Source organism: Chroicocephalus ridibundus, chromosome 1, assembly GCF_963924245.1.
Source record: "Chroicocephalus ridibundus chromosome 1, bChrRid1.1, whole genome shotgun sequence".
Classification (NCBI taxonomy): Eukaryota; Metazoa; Chordata; class Aves; order Charadriiformes; family Laridae; genus Chroicocephalus; species Chroicocephalus ridibundus.
Window position 1 is genome coordinate 108,636,541 of NC_086284.1, and position 18,327 is coordinate 108,654,867.

The 18,327-nt window shown below is 34.5% G+C and overlaps 1 protein-coding gene across 2 annotated transcripts in view; it reads right to left on the bottom strand.

Moving 5' to 3' along the window:
* NCAM2 (neural cell adhesion molecule 2) overlaps positions 1-18,327 on the bottom strand; it is a 303,009-nt gene that overhangs the window by 142,984 nt on the left and 141,698 nt on the right. The window lies entirely within an intron of this gene.

Consider the following 18,327-nt stretch of genomic DNA (forward strand, 5'->3'; position numbering starts at 1 on the left):
AAATCATGCCTGACCAACCCCACTGCCTTCTATGATAAAATTATTATTTTTATGAATGAGGGAAGAACGTTCCCTCATTCACCCATGAAGAAAGGGGCGGTAATTACCTTGACTTTACCAAGGCTTTTGACACTGCCTCCCACAATATTCTTGTATCCAAGATTATTGGGTATAAATAGCAAGTAGTGGGAGATGGTTGCAGGGGTGACTTCAGTGGGAGGGAAATCAGGGCTTGTGCTGTACTAGACAAAGCCAGGTCTAGCTGGCTCCACAATGGACCCAACTGCAGGACACAGCTAAGCCAGCTGGAGGAGTTTGTGGCACCTCTTAGAACACCAAAGAACAAGGACAGAGCAATAGGAGGTACTCCCTCCATGGCACAGTTGGTAACACCCCTGAAGGGATTGTGGCCCATGCATAATTGCCAGAGCTAGTACGCCCCCAAAAAGACTGTGGCCTGTGGATAAACCACAAAGGAACAGAGGAAATGAGTTAGGCAGAAGGAGCAATGGGAAAAAAAAGAGTGAGAAAGAAAGAATAGAAGAAAGAAACCACTATGTCCTCAACCCAATCTCCTGCATCACCCCTTACCTCACTGAAGGGACTGAGTGTAATCTCCATTCATGGTGATAACAAGGGGAGTGGAGACTAGGAATGGGGAAAGAAAGGTATCTGGAGCCTGGGAAAGGGAAAGGTGTTTTCCCTAAGCGTTTAAGTATTTGTCTTCTTTGTTTCCCAACACTCAATAAATTTTGAAATATAATAACCATGGTAAATACTGTGTATGTGGAAATATTGCACCTTTTTGAAAACTGCAACACAAACTACAGTGTATACTGAATGTCCTAAGCTCACTAGATTCCTTTTACATAAACGGTGTGAAAGTCCAACTGGACAAACATCTCTAGAGGTGGGGACACACTTTTCAGTGTGATAAGTTTTACTCATGAATATGTTAGAACTTTAAAACCTACTAAATGTCACAATTATTTGGTTCTGTTGACAGTATAAATTAAATAAAAGATGAGCACAGAAAAAAATCATTTAGTAGCATTACATACATTTTAATGTGGCAATTATTACAATTAAGATAAAAGTGTAATGAAATAGATTTGCTATTAACTGATGTTCTTTCATGTAATCAGCCCAGATAAGCAAGAATTAAACTAGATTTGAATTTTTGTTCAATAGTCATATCAGAAGTCAAACTAAAGAAAGGCAAAGAAAACTGAAGATTACTTCAGTATCAGCTTGCCAAACTAAATTTAACAGAACTGTGTATTTTTACAAAAAAAAAAAAACAAACCAAAAAAACAACAACAAAAAAACAGAACCAAACATCTGTATGGTAAATAATATTTTTATGAGATGTCCTGAATTGTGGAATTTTTTCCTGAGGAGGTTATCACAATTGGACTTACTTTTTTTTTAATTATTAGTAATATTTTATATCCTGCCACCATAAGAAACCAAAAAAAAAAAAAAAAAACAAACAGGCCCCCAAGAACACATCCTACTCCAGGCAAATATAAGTATCTGATTGTAGTCTGTTTGCTACAAAACTTGTCAGTCCATAAAGACTGTCAAGGAAGAGAGCAGGACTGCCTGGAGGTGTGGAAGAAACTGAAATGGACTGTAAAAATGTTGTATCTAGTACCAGATCGAGTACTAGTACTATTCTCATTGCAATAGCACGGAACACAGTGAAGGTTCCTTTAGGGTACACGCATAGCGCTGACAGAGAAATTAATATGCTCGTTCTCATCTATGGTTTTTATGTCCACGGTACGAGCAGCAAAGGACAAGCTTAAGTGTAGGAAAGAAGACAAGTTTCAGGCAAAGTTTTATCTTTGTTGTAATAAGCATCAAGGAGTAATAAATCATCCAGGAGGGTACTCAAAGCCTCACTTCTTTACTTACCTGTCAGAGTAAGTTTCACTTTTACCTCAGGACATATAACTGCCGGTTGGAAACCAAGGTACTAATAAATTCAGAGGTTGGGGAATTTCAAGAGATTAGAGTCTGGACATTTATTTCAAATCACAGACTCGCATTTAAGGTCCTATATCACTACTTGTCTGGTACTATATTTTTTATAGAGTTTGTAGCCTTGTAGAGTTGCTTCGGGAACTCATATATGTTAGCATTTCAACAGTATTGGTTCAAGGACAATTTCATCGCTCAGTTCCAATATCTGTAATAAGTGATGTTGAACTATGTAAATACAGTAGATTAAGAAATAAATGTCAGGTAGAATGTAAGGACTGCATGATGAGAGGAGAAAAGCAAAGCTAGAGAATATTTTTCCTTTATCATTGAAATAGATATTTGAGACGGTAAGACAGTTTTGGCAAAGGGGTGAACTCCATTTCAAATTCTTAGCATAAGTGCAATTATAAGCTCTGTGGAGACATGCTAGCTACATCTCTGAAACCAAAAGGAAATAATATTTTCTACATACGGTATTTTAATATTTACAAAATAGAAAAATATAAGACCATCTGCCCAATTTTTCTAGCCTCACCATTTTCCTAGCTCTGCTTCATGTAAATAGAAAAATACTGCTTTATGCAAACTGGAATGAAAAATACTGCCCAAGTTATTAATCTAGCATTCTGTGCTTATTAGGTAGTCAGGCAAATAGTCCTGTACTAAGCTAGGAGAAGGCTCACTCATCACTTACTGAAAGTAAAATTTTGCAAAGAGACAACATATCCACCAAGTTTTACCTTACTTTCAAATTTTTTTCAATAAGAACTACATAGATGCATTAGGTTATTACAAGCTCTGATGAAGATGGCACACAACGTATACACAATTTGAGTTACTGCTGTACACTAACAGCTAATGGATTAATACAAAAAGGAGCTGTTTGTACCAGATTGATCTGAAGGTCTTTGAACACACAGATGAATGCTTATTTTATTAGGTCAGAGAGATACTAAAGAAATTCAAGTCAGCAGAGGCTGTGTCTAGCTATGTTGAACCAACTCCAGAAATGAATAATAGCTTCTTGATAGATCTGACAAAATATTGCCTCTTCCCACATTTCCAAGTTTATTACCTAACCAGCTATAAATAAATAAATAAATAAATAAATAATATTTTAAAAATGCAAAATCTAGAAGATCCCCTCAGGTAGAACACTGTGGAGCGTAATACTACTGTGGTATAGCTGTTCTGGGAAAAAGCAAAGTCAGTCAGGGCTTCACTCAGTCTTCAGTACTTTGCAATTTTATAGGGGAAAAAAAAAAAAGCACTATTAGCACTAGGTGATATAACCAATCCCTTCCTCTTTGATCATAGTCATTACATAAGAATTACTATCAGCTGTCCTACACTAAGAGGATTCTGTTGAATTACTCCTTAATGGGTATAAAAATCACTTAGGAAGATAAGTAACAGTAGCAACAGGAGGTCCATTTGTTCTCTTAAATATGGAGACAGATGACCCTATTCATAAAACCTAATATTTAGTAGTCTAATTGATTTCAGTCCCATTTGCACTAGTATCCTTCACATTTCAGAACTAGCATCACAAACCCGTCATGGTTCTGTCTATACAGAAGATTACCAAATGCAACAGAAGTGAGGTGTCATCAATGAGAGCTTACAAAAAGTGTAACAGTAAGTCACTTGCATATGTAGTTCTATCGTCAGTTGGCAATACATTAAAACACGTTATGTATATACTATACAAATGTATAGTTAAATTATATAAAAATTATATAAGACACTGAAAAAGAAAAGGAGACAATATTTGAATAAAAACTGAAAAATATTAGGCAAAGCCCTGCTCCAACTAGTAACTCCATCCATCAACTTCTTGATAATTCGATTTCTTGAAAAAACACCCAAACACTTCAAAAACCTGAAAAGCTTCCTTTTGTTTGTATTGAAAAGTATGACACCAGGCAGATACCAAAACCCAAAACATACCACAGCCTGCCCCACTTTCCACAATGTAAATGTTGTGCAATACAGTTGGAGAGTTTTAGGCTACATCAATAGATCTGAACACATTTCATAATTTACTTTTAAGCAATGAGACAGCACTCTATTATGGACAGATCTTTCTAAATCTGTTGGGCTGCAAACCTACTGAAAGGGAGATGCTAATGAGAAGGCAGTAAAAAGGAAAGGACACAGCTATGAAGACAAAATAAGGCATAGCTTGGGATGAACATGGAACTAAGGAGAGGAGTGATGGCTACAGAAGTTAATTTGCATGGCTTTGGCAGTGGCTTCTGAGAAAAACAACCAGACTCAAGATATAGCTGAGAGAAGGACTGTATTCCTTGTGAAGGTCCTAATTCTGTTTAGCATCGGTTCTCTGACCAAAGTTATACCCTGGGTTATTGGTATGCTTTGACGTAATGTAGTAAGTAAACGTACTTGGGTGATGCGGATTACACTCCTATTTGACATGTTTAGAAAACTTAGCTTCATTATTCTTGAGCATGAAGAAATTAGGAAGTTTTTAATTGGTATCAAATTCAACCTCAGAACAACCGTTCACCCAGTTAATCTTTTTTTCCCTTTGTTATGCAGGCTTCTGAGAGTATTCTGTTAAAATTCACTGATTCCCAGATAAAAGTGAATGGGCTTTGAATGAAAATTACACTCACACAATCTTTGCAGAAATGGATTCTCAAATTTCTAATATTTTCTAGTTTTAATATAATTTGAAACACCAAAAAGGGTACTTTGTTTTGTTTTTAAGTACTATACTTTACATCCGTTTGGACTCCTAAACTGAAATGAGGAAATGGTAATTATGAAATGTACACTCAACTTGTTAAGTAACAGACAGTTCAAGGGCATTTTATTTTAGGGCAAATGCTTTTTTAGGTTCTTTTTTTAAAATGTCAATCAGTTAGCTTTTTTTCAACTATTAATTCAGCAAAGTCAGAAATACAAAACCATTATACAATCCATAAAGTTACAGTTCGGTAAAAGAAAGTCTGATTCGAGCTGTTTCCATGAGTAATCAAACAATTAGGAACCACACACCTCTGCCCTAAAGAATTACATTAAAACAACACTACAGAAAAGAGCTGAATTAAGCTGTTTGCACTCGACAGATGGAATCACCAAATGGACATACTGTTCAGAGATATCTTAAGTCACCCAAGGAACTATTTTTTTCCTATAGACAATGAAGACGACTCCAACAGTGTAGACCTTTGAAGAAGTAACAGCATGCGGTCAGCTGTTACACATAAGATGACCATTAAAAGCTAATGACAACATTACTAAAATTATCATCATTAAACAGCAAACCCACAACAAAATGCTAGAAAAATATGATTTTACCACATACTGACATATCTGTTTTATATAAGTGAATTGTCTACTGAGACGAAATCCTATCAACTGCATACCCACTGAAAAGGAGATGATGTTCTTGTTAAGCTTGTAAAATCTGTGAAACTTGAGGTGTTTAAAAACACCTTATACATTTCTAATCCTTTGGGAATAAAAATAATGCTAAATAATACATTTTCTTCTCTGTGTGTGGGGACCTATAGTGAAAATTTAATCCATAGCCTATTCAAACTAACTCATTCAACATTTTAAATGTACTTCCAGATTTTTTTTTTCTCCATTTGTTTTAGCAGTTTATTAAAACTACATTGCTTTCTATTCAGACAGTATTGTAAGCACTATAACATTATATTCTTCTTTTTTCTTATGAATAAAGATATATTAACTGGCCTAGTGATAGTCTGTCTTCCATTCAATGGCCTTGAATGCTTGCTGCAATTTGTTTTGTAGAAATATCTGAAAGATGAACTATATCTGCAAAGTCAATAAAAAAAAAAAAAAGAATTAAACTCTACGGAGGCTTGTTATTGTTCAGCTTTGTAGCGGGCAGGCTACTACTAAATCATAAAGCATCACTTCTCCAGAGTATGACAGTACTGAGACACGTTAGTTAAATTTTTAATTGCTTGACATCAAGTTTCACGATTAATTAAGTAGTTCAGTATAACTGAACTTTCCATTTCATCACATTAGCATTAATTTGGATTTGTCAGTAGGAAACACAGTCCTGATATAAAGTTCCAAGGTTTTATTTGAATCATCATGGATTCCTTGTTGAATTTCTGTCTTATAGAATACAGAGTGGTTTATTTTTAGGTAGACAAAACATTCTCTGTGTCATCATGAATTCATTTCCTACATCTGTTCAAGTGTCATTTCCCCTGATGGGAAGAGCTAGAAGTCACACAAAGTTCAAACTGCCTTCTGGGGCATAACAGATGTTATAGGGGTGAAATGCACGGTGCAAAAGAATCACTACGATCCAGTTTTGTGCAAGAAAGGCACAAATACTGAAGCATAGTCAGAAAATCCTCTGTTAAATATTATTTTCTATGACACTTGCAGCAGAAACAGTAAAACAGGTAAGTTATTAATATCTGAGCAGACACCGTATACAACTATAAAACAGGACATTGCTTAAACAAAGTCTGCTTGTTACTTTATTGGCAAGATGTACCTCAAACAGAAGAAGTTACTCACTACTGCCCCCCCCGAGCTGAAGTAAACTGTAGTTTAGAAATAAACCTACAAATATAAACATTGTGAGTTTTATGGAGATTTCCAGGTAGGTTGATACTGGGAGCACAGCTCTCTCAAAACTTAAGAGATGGGATAATGATTTAAAGATTTAAATACAGATTTACAAGCCCAACCTTATTTAGATATTTTAAAGAAGTTTTAATCAATATTTAATCCATATGTACATTTTCTAATCATGGCATGGAAGTTTAGTGCAGAAAATTAAGATTAAAATATATCCACCTTAAAAAAAACAAAACAACACAAAACAAAACAAGAAAAAAAAAACACAACCAAGATATCTAACTTCATTCACTTCAAGACTGTTTTTGGCAAGAAAGATTTTCTGTAAGTGAAAGGCATGAAATTCAGAGGACTTCAGTTATAAAATGGGCTCTGTCAGGCATGACACGATGCAGATATTTAATTCTATGTAAGTTATTCCACATAAATTCAGTGGAGCTTAAGTTTAAAATTCACTGCTTAACAGAATATTACTCTATTTTAACTGTAGAGAAACATACTGAGGAATCTTCATCATATATTGATCTCATAGATAAATAAATAAATAGACATGTAGGAAAAAAAATAATCTAGAACAGGATGATTATACTTTTCAAAGCTTAATATTACCTTAACAAAACCTCCTCAATCTGAAAATGTTTCTTTTTGGCAGCAATAAACAGAAAGAAAAAGTATTTCAAGACCCTATGAGTTTTAAGAAAAATGCTTCCCAATCTGAAAATTATGTAGCCAGGGAATTCTTAATTTTATAATTTCTCCTACATCCAAGGTAGAATCTTCTAAAAACCAGAAGTGCCTCAATAAAGATAAACTTGAAACATTAGGATCTCAATATTTAAAGTGACAGCTTGTCATTAGCAGAAATCTAGGAAATTTTTTTATCTAATCTAAAATGGATTTAATCCAATTTGCAAAACTTAAAGCTTTTAGGCAAAGAGAGTGATACAAGTTGACTAAAAACCTTTAAAAAACGCATTGCCCTTAAAAAGAAATCATTGACTGTACAGCTGGTAGTATTTAGTTGAACAGGAATATTTTGAATCTTAATAAATTTAAAATTTGTTTTAATATATGACCTCCTCTCACCTACTGTTATGCAAGGTTGGTACAGGCCTTCACAAGAAGCAGTTCATAAACTATATCACAGGGATAGAGCAGTGATATCACAGATGAGCTGCAACTTGCAGACCCCTCTCACCTATGGGGAGAGGCTGGGACAGCTGGGACTCTTCAGCCTGGAGCAGAGAGGGCTCAGGTGGTATCTCATCCGTGTGCATAAATACCTGATGGGGGGAGTAAAGGAGAGGGAGCCAGGTTCTTCTCAGTGGTGTCAAGTGACAGGACAATGGGCACAAGCTCAAATACAGGGAATCCTGTTTAAACATAAGAAAACTCTTTTTTACTGTGAGGGTGGTCAAATGCTGGAACCTAGCGTTTGCCCAGAGCAGTTGCTGATTCTCCATCCCTGGAGATATGAAAAACCTGACTGGACATGGCCCTAAGCAACCTGTTCTGGCTGACCCTGCTCTGAGAAGGTGGTTGGACCAAGTGATCTCCAGAGGTGCCTTCCTGCCTCAGCTGGTCTGTTTTGAGTCTGGTGATCTTTCTAACATAAAAGTTTATCTCGCTGTCCTCCTGCTCCACTGGACAGTCTTTTATTATAAACACTAAATCAGCCACAATACATAGAAAAAACCCAAACATAGGGGTGGCATTCATCCAAAACCGTAAACTTTATCTTAAAGCCATAAACCTTAGAAATATTGCTGAAAAGAAGCACTCATGCTATAAGAGCGCCTCATATTTCCTCATTATATTTAATTTTGGTTTTGCTGCAATAGAAACTTTTGAAAATTGCATTTCTCTTTGTTCCTTGGTAGTCAGCACAAGTTTGATAACATGCCAAGACAGTAACTGAACATGGACACCCTAATTGAAGAGTACATTCATACTGCCTTCAGAACAGCAGCAGTAAACATGATACTGGGACCAGAAAAAAAGAAGCCAAGATGAATCACTGGAAAACACTCTTGCTTCAAAATCAGCTAACAACCCAAGTGGTCCTTCAAATTGCAGAGGGGTACTGGATTGAGCCAGCATTCTTTCTAAGTACTTGGCCTTTATAATCTAAATCCAAACAACATGTTTCTCAAACTTCTGTCCAAAAGTTGTATGCGATGCTTTTGTTGAATGCCAAATACATTAACCCTTCAAATGATCATACAACCAATTCAACATTACTAATATAACAAAAAGAGCAAAAAGAATAAATACTGGAATCATCTTTCTCAATCAACAGGCACAGCATCACAAAGGCTCTTCTGAGTCTGGCAGACCCTTCAAGATCTTTTCAAAATTATATCCTAAGGCCCAAACATTTCAAGATACCAGTTAATCAATCAATGTTCCTTATGATTCTAATGACTGGCAGAAAATGTTGTGAAGAATGGATTCCTCCAAGAGTTTACCCATTCTTAAACAATACCCAACCCACCCTCACAAAAATGTCTGCTTCAAGCACATTCTATAGAAGACTCATATACTGTTTGTTTCTAATGTGAAGTGTGTATTAAGAGATTTCTCTAAAAAGAAAATATAGATGCTAAAAGACAGCGTTCTGCCTTTTAGACAGAAGGTAGGGCAAGAAATAGAAAACATAATTATGGAATCAATGTATCTTGACCAATTTAAAAACAAGAGATCTTTGCAATGAAAGGCACAATCAATCTCTTCCCCCCAACTCTCACCAGAAAAATGCTGGAATTAGCCTTGAGTTCAAATGTTATTAAGAGATATTAACAAAATGTCCAGATATAGCAACTGTTGCAATTGCATACAGTTTCTCTTTTGGAAACTGTTGCTAAAAATATAGTAGCCTCTATAAAATGTACCAGAACGCAGCAATTAAGTTAAAATGGGACAATATGTAAACTAAAGTCAGCAACAGTAAGAACGGTATTTAGTTAATTACATCTTGAATAAAACACACTTGACTAATCAGTATCTCTGTAGCTGAACAGCGAGCATTTTAACCTTGATTCCAAGAACCTCTAAACAACAAACTGCATTGGCTTTTCTCATGGATTTGTCTTTTTTTTTCTTGTGAAAGGCAACACAACCCCAAATTACCCGTTTCAGAAAAAAGGACTGAACTTGTAAAAACATTTTGTGCCTCAAAAATCAGTTAGTCTCTGTCAAGATGTTTCTTTAATACAAGCGTATGCAGTTCATCCCCATTTCTTGGAACTGCATAATGAAATCAGACTATCAACTTCAACTACACAAAACACCACATTTTTAATTGTAAGCATTGACAAAGGGATTGTGGAAATGTGACCCAAGGATGTCTGTTTGACATCTCAAGAAAATGAATTAATAGCTCAAAGAAATATGAATCGCACCATTCAGTCTATTTCTGAAATCTGCTCTCCTGTTGAGGACAGATGTCATCAGGGCATGGAGAAATGCCTGCAGGGACTTCCTGCTCCCAGGCACATAGATCTAGGCAGTGTCTAAATTCAAATTTAAGGACTTGCAGCCTTTTTCGTGGCACTAGTCACTTTGCCTTCATGCTCCTTATAAAAGGTACGTGTTTTCTGAGACACTCCAAATTGGTTGGAAATTGATTTTATGGAGTCATTATTTCACTCAATAGAGGTTACTTTGAGCAATGTTTTTTTCTCTTCCCTTCATCAAGACCTTGAAAAACTTGCACCCACACTTTGAAATGCAAGAGTCCACAATGCAGTACTCAAGTTTTCCATTATTACTAATGTATCCAAGACTTGAAAATAATATCAACCGGGATTGATCCTAAGAGCAGAAATAACAACTGCATCAGCCACTAAGCTTCTGTACTCTAAGCAAATTCTGCTTAGAAGGAAAGGTACTGGAAGCATACAATGGAGAATTAGCCATTTTTTCTCTACATATTCCTTTATGTTCTGCTTCTGGAATTTACAAGAAAAGCAATTAAAAATGTTATAGTACATAACTTACAGAGTATTTAGACAATATTATTCAGAAACATCTTGATATATAATTATTTGTCTAAATGTATGTTATCTTTCATTGAAACCTTTTTATATTTTTATATTTCAACCTGTATGTATTTTTACCTATAATTTGATGTTATCCTACTGGTAAACTATAAATAATTCAGTAATGAATTTGATACTATTATACTCACTATTGAAAACATATTGATATTGAAAAATCATAAATTACCTGAGCAATGTTAAACGATGCCAGATGACAGCATTTAAGATGATTCTTCTACTTAGTAATCAACTCAAGATATTCAACGTTCAATAAAAATTAAATTATTTTAGAATATCATCTAAATGAGATCATCAGAATATTTTTCCTTGAATGGTTAAATCCTGAAGAAACATGAAATTGGATCTAATAAATGTTTATCTAAAAAAGGCTTAGAAATCATTGTTATAAAATTGTGACTGTTGGAGATATCACACCTGTTCTGTACAGAACGTATTTGTCTCTATGGCTGTTAACATCACAGTCCTTTGCAGAGACGATACACTTTTATGCATAGAAGCTCCATAATGCTGAATGCTCCCATTACACTTTTAACAAACAGCTTATCATTGCACGAAGTATATTTAATTTCTTTAAGAACTTGTCTTGCTGCCTCAGTATATAGATCAATACATTAAAATTATATGTATATTAAAGTAAATAAAAGAAAGGATAATCTATGCACAGAAATAATTCCATTACCTTACAGGTAACTATTTCTATTCAGCATAAAACCGGTCATCTACATAAACTCCCAGGCTAAATCTGGGATGCTTTAATTGAGCTGTGAAATTTTATTTTTTCTTTATATCTCTGAAAAACTGATATAAAATCATAGAATTATTTAGATTGGAAGTGACCTCTGCAGGTTATCTTATCCAACCTCCTGCTCACAGCAAGGCTTACTTCCAAACTTAGATTAGCTACTGTGATCAAATAAGAATATTTTTCTTTCATGTCTGGGTTAGTTTAGCATCTTACATTAGAAACTAAAACGAATAGAGATGAAATTTTAAAGATTTAAAATCTTTCCCTCATTATGTCAATTCATTTAGGACTTGATGAAAGTATTTGTTCATGAGCTTGACTAAGATTCAATTTATTATAAATTTATGCCATAAAAAAGGAAGCATCTTAGAAATAATATTAAATGACATAAAAAGATATTTTTCTGATTTATTTTAAATTACCTGAAAAAGCAAAATAATTACTTCTGAATGGCATCTGGGCAGCTAGTTCAAATTAATTCTTCTCCAACCCTCTACTCAATGGTGGTGAGGTCACACCTGGAGTACTGTGTCCAGTTTTGTGCCCCTAGTTCAAGAGGATTATGTGGAATCTGGAAGACTCCAGCAAAGCATTACGATCAGGGGCTTAGAGCAAATGTCTCCTGAAGAAACCATGAGGGAAACTGGCTTGTTCTGGCAAACAGAAGGTCAAGTATTGAGCTAGTAACTGCCTACAACATATTGAAAGAGAGTTACAAAGATGTCAGAGCCAAGCTCTTCTCAGGTGTATGTTGTTGGACAACATAATAACTGGCAAGACCAGACACTGTGGACATCATGGGGAGAAAAAAAAAAAAAAAATCACTAGAAGACGACTGTAACATAGGAAAAGGTTGTCCAGAGACTTGTAGTGTCTATATCCTTGCAGAGTTGACTAGCCAAAGTCATGATCCAGTTGACTGCTTGTGACAGTCCTGCTGTAGAGGAGATTGGAAGAGATGACCTCCAGAGATGCCTTCCAACCAATATTTCTATAATCTTGTGATTCTAAGAGAAGTATCATAAAAGTTAGGAGACAGGAAGATAAACTAAAATAATTTTGCCTGTGTCAAAGTAAGAAATAGGCACAGATAATCCAGTTGATAATCTGAACAGATGATAGTTCAGAGAAAACCTCTCAAGAAACAAACTGATTTAACAAGCTAATAAAATCTGATTAAGTACCTCTGACAGAATATGAAGAGTCTACCACATTTTAATATACAAAAAAGCTTATGCTAAGCTGAAACTGTTGTATACATGCCTTTTATACCTAAGGAAAAAAACTTAAAGGTTTTAATTTAATGTTGATGTTAGTCTTTTTCCTCTTCCTGTAAAAGTTATCACTCCCATCTGTAAAGCACCATAAATAGAAGTAGTTTTTGTATAAGAAAGATCACCAAAAGGAACCAAGTATCAGGCATTTCTCATAATGTGCAATCCTAATATCATGTTACCAGAACTGCAATTGATGGAAGCCTACGTATCAGAGTACCCCTACCGATTTGCTTAAGACAGCACAGTCCTATCTAAGAAGAATAAGGAGACCCAATTGAAGGATATTTTTCCTGTAACAGTGTTGTGAAAGAAAAGCCACATCTTAAGCTGATGTAAATAAGTATTTTAATGGCAATGAGGACCCTCCTTGACAATTACATAATAAACATTTTAAATGCAGACATGAAGGCTGGATTTCTAATTATACTGTTTCCCTGTTGTCATAAAACTAGGCAGTTCAAGTGCAAACCACATGATAAACCTTTTGATCTTCAGATAAATATAAAAAAACATTTCTTACACATAAAGTAATCCATTAAAGCATAGACTTTTTTTTACGTATGAATTAACACAGTTTCTTCTTCCATAAATGCTATGGTCTTTCAAGACCCATGGAATCAGAAAGGAAATACCAGATTTAAGTGGATGATCTGACGCTGAATCCTCATGTGGGAAAATACAACTCCTCCTGTTAAGCATCCATTCCTGTATTTCAAAGTCTAAAAATTAAATTGTTTAGGAGCTAATTTATAATGACTTTAATCTCACTACAGAAGCTGTTATTCATTATTCCTTACAATCTTCTGGAAAATAAGATTCTAGATATTTAAAAAAATATATTCAAGGTAAATGCCTGTATTTGGGTATGAAATATGTGTATGTTTTTATACTCCAAATCACATCTGAATATATATTCAAAGATTCAGTATGTCTAAAAAGTCAGGATATAGAAAAGTTTTACAGATTCTTTAGACCTACTTGAAGACAGGTCTTGACCTTGGGAAGCAATGTAGATATTTAATAAAAAGCTTCATCAATTTAATTTTTTTAACTCTACCAATGCCTTCAAAATCAGCACTTAACTATAATACAGCACTTAGGAAAACAGAACATTTGTCTGGGAAAGAGATGTTGTGAGACATAACTACTATTGGTTGCAACAAGTTTTGCTCATGTTTAACTGGACGTTCAACAGATATCACCGAAAGCACCCAATAGAAAAATTGTTTATTTGGTAATATTAAGTAAAATTTGGCAGACTTCCTCCCTATATATTAAGTGAGATTTCTACTGATCATATCATTTTTAGCCTTTGATCGATGCAGCTAAGTCACCACTAGGAAGACAGTGAACTAAGCTATCGTTAAGGAGCCTTTATAATATGTTCTGGAACTATTATCCTGATACTGGTCCTACGATTAAGTCATTCCTCCTGGATTTTGATTTTAACATCATTGATTGCCTTTGGTAGGAATACTAATACCTCTTTAAATATTGAATTGCACACAGATAACAGAATGCCTATCAGAGAAAAGTTAATCATCTATGTGTTTTAATAAATGACTGACTTGGACCCATATATACTGCATGGGTGACATTCCTGTAGAAAAAAGCTTGGGAGTATGTTACTTATGATTATTAAAATTAAAATAGTTTTTAATGTTTCCAATACCCTCCACTAAAAGGAAACAGAAATTTTATTAGAAATTACACAAACCATGGACATGAGAAGCCTTGCTGAAGATGCAGAATGAGGTAATTTGCAAGTTTCTCAACAATTATATTTTCTGTTCAGTTTTGGACAAGGATGATAGCATTTATGAAATGTTCCAGAAACATAGCATTTGTACACCCAAATGCACAGTTTTCACTGGCTCTCCTCGAGCAGAGTGCTAAGTCTCTTTAATAAGGGGGTCATCTATAAAGGAAAATGTGCAGTCTTGACCTATGAACTGGAAAATGTTGGCAGGGGCAGGTCCCTTGCCTGTGTCTGCATTAGCTAGCAGCACAGCACAATAGAAAACCCTTGGGGCTGACCTGCTGAAGCCCATGCTGTACGAGCTTCAGAAATTTTATTTTAGACTAGCCCTTGGTTGGTCCTGTGAACTGATAAGCCTTCAGTGGGTAAGAGTTCCTTCAGTGTATTTCAAGGATATACGTTTTGGTTCAGTTTCAACAGAAAAGAACCCGGTCTGCTTGCTTTGGGATCATTCTGTAACGTGTCAAAACAGGGTAGGAATGGGTATCTGGGAAATATGCTTCTAAAGCACAATGGTGATCCAATCTAAAATGCTAACGTGGAGGCACCCTATAATTTAAGAATTAGAAATATAATAATAAGAACTATGTAGGCCTAGAATTATAAATTAGGAATTTTAAAATATTTTTTCATAAACTTAAATAGTTTTTGTTTCAAATACCTTCAGTGAACCAAAAGAGATAAATGTTTGCAAAATTTTATGATACTTTTGTGAAAATGACCTGAAACTTCATAACTTTAATATTAAAGATAGTCAAAGAATAGACATTATTATCACCAGGTACTGAAAATATTATTAATCAAGAAAAAAACACTTAAAAATTTAGTTAATCTACCTCAAAGGAACGACTGCCTATTAAGGTATTATAAAAAACTTAAAATTATTGCTGTTAATACAGTTAAAATATTCTCTTTGACTTATGGAAAAATGTCAGAACAGCCTCACAAGCCCTGTCTGGATTATAAAAACCGTTTCTGGCATAAATATTCTTTCTGTTTCAAAAAATTAAAAGTTCAAGGAAATGCTTATAAATAAGTGACACTGCCAGAGATCATAAGAAATCAGACTGGCTTTTCAAGCTCTTTCTTTTAACCCTTAAGCTCTTTGATCTTTGAGTGCTATTGTATGGGTACTAGCAAGTTCCCATCTTTAATTATCTTGATTTAGGAAACTAATTTTCTCTCAAAGGATTGCTTTGAAAGCTTTCTAATTGAGAACCAACAGGGTTGCAATTAATATGAAATCAGCCAGACAAATTAATAAGCAAACAATCTAATGTGCAAGACAATTCTAAGTTTTAAAAATCAATTTTTTCATGACATTAAATACATATTTATTAAGGCTGCCGTAACTCCTCTGACTAAATCTTTTACTGGTCAAGTTATAGCTAGTTTAAAGATTATTTTAGGTGTGTAAGCACAAATAAATTCGGAATTTCAGACTAAACCCCATAAAACAGGTCAGGTCAGAGTTTAACTAGCCAATACTGCGGTTCTTAGTCAAAAAAGAGAATCCAAGGAATCAGCATAAGTTTGTAACTTTTTTTTTTTTTCCCCCGCTCCAAAGTGACAATTTCATGTCCAAATGTCTATTTGAAGTATTAAATTTTAATATTCCCTGCAAGATCCATCTGGTTACAGCATCTTCAGTACCATCTAAGCACTTAAAACTTTTGGCTTCCTCAACAACTGCTGACAGCTAATTGCATTATTTAATTAGACTTTTCCAAAAAGGAATTCCTTTTCTTAAGTTGATGCTAGATTCTTTCACTGAGTGTTTCTTCCTTCTCTTGTTTTAACACTGTATATAACACTGTATATCTTGTTCCCTTTCTCTATTATCTCCTGATTTTATAGAACTCTACAATCCATCTTTTCTCTAACTGAAGCACAATGCTCAGTCAGATCATTATAATTCATCAAGGCTTCCCAACTGACATACCATCAGACAGAATTTCAGAAGAAGGTTCAATTACAATTCTGAGGTATGTTTGACAACTATACTTTTTAAAGACGATATTTCATAAATAACAGGGAATTTTTTCCTATGTTACTTTATGTTATGCAAGGAATAAACAGACTTTGTATTTGCTACAACAACCAAGAAACATGTTTCATTATAATTAGTTACAGAATGAAACAAATATAAATTAGGAATGTATTTCTACTTCCACTACCAAATTCCCAAACACAATCTGTATCGAATAATGCTGTGCTTATCACTAAATTGTTTTGTGTACCAATGTTAATACCTGCTCTCACATACCATGATGTAACATTTTTAAAAAAATCTCCAGTTCTAGACTTTGACTTACAGTTCCCCGAGAAGAAATCTCATATCTTCCTACTCCCACCATCAATAATGTTAGTTTCTCAGAATTTTCTCCATGTTACTAGCAAAAATATTCAATTACAATACTCTAAATAGAAAATCCACTTGGAAATGTGTTACCTATGAACTTCTATTCTTTAAAATGTAAAATGACCAGTGACTCTTCTTTTTTTCTGAGAAACACCTTATTAAAAACCAAATAAACAAATTAGATCAAAAAAATCACATGATCATGATCACACATATATAGAACTGTAATATTTGCACATATAGATAACATACTGTGGGCTACATATATTTTTTATATATCTAACTATATATACAACTATGTATATATGTACCTCTATATATCTTTTTTTTTCCCCAGCACTGCTTTCTACACTGTTTTCTCTACCTGCAGTCACTCATGTAAACATTTCCAAATATACCTCTCAATAGTATTGTCCCTTCTCTTTCCCAAAGCAGCCTACCATACCTTCTTTCAGTAAAAGAAAAGGTGCACCACAAAGCAGGACCACTGATTTCAATGGTGGTGATAGCTGATGCTGAATTAAACTAATTATGCAACTTGTTTTAGGTTACACATTACAAGATGCCTCCATAGGAGGAGAAACTGATGTCTTTGATTCAAGCCTTAATAGAACTTAATCTAAATGATATATTCTTTCACAGTCAGTTCTACTTCTCCCAATGATTCTGCTGAATTATTTTTCTCTATGATAAATAGTTCCCTAAGAAAAACTGGGATGAATCAATATATGAGAATTTCAGAGGGCTTTCTATAGCATACAAAATTATGGCTGCAAATTGATAAGAAAGGCAAAGGAACTAAAAGGTCATGTTTGTGACAAATCATCGGCTTTAGTTCATTTTTTCCCAGAAAGAAAATCAGTTCACCCATCACCTCCCACTACCATACAGTATACTTGCATGTGAATATACATTTACCTATTGAAGCAAAAAAAATAAATAGCAAGAAGGAATTCATATACACACATAAAAAATATTTTTACAGATAGTGTAAATTACATGACAGTGTTATAATCCACTAAATTGTTCCACCAACAGCATGCCAGTAGTATCCAGAAGACATTTCCCAAACACCCCTTCCATCTTCCTTCATTTTGTTCTATATGGCCTCTCACACAATATCCTGCTGCACATTTCCAAGAAACTCAGGAGCATAATTGTATTTTTAAGGCCACTATGATTGTGTCAGGTCTGGCTGAAATTGGACATTGAATTTTATACTTATTAAGGGAAATGACAGAAAAAATAATTGCATGAGCCTCATTTTCTAGGCGTGCAATTTTATGCAGTTCAATTATATTCAGTTTGCTCAGCCACATAAAATGTAAATACATAATGGTGGCAGAGAAACCCCTCAAAATAACTGCTGTGCCAATCCATTCAATAACAAGCATTTATCGTTAAATTACTATACTGCCAGACTTCCTATGAAATATCAGAAGTGTCTCTTAGTATGTGTTAAGTGGGATGTGTGACCGTTTTGAATCTTGCTCTGCAAGCTCCCGATCTTTTCAAGACTTATTTAAGCTCAG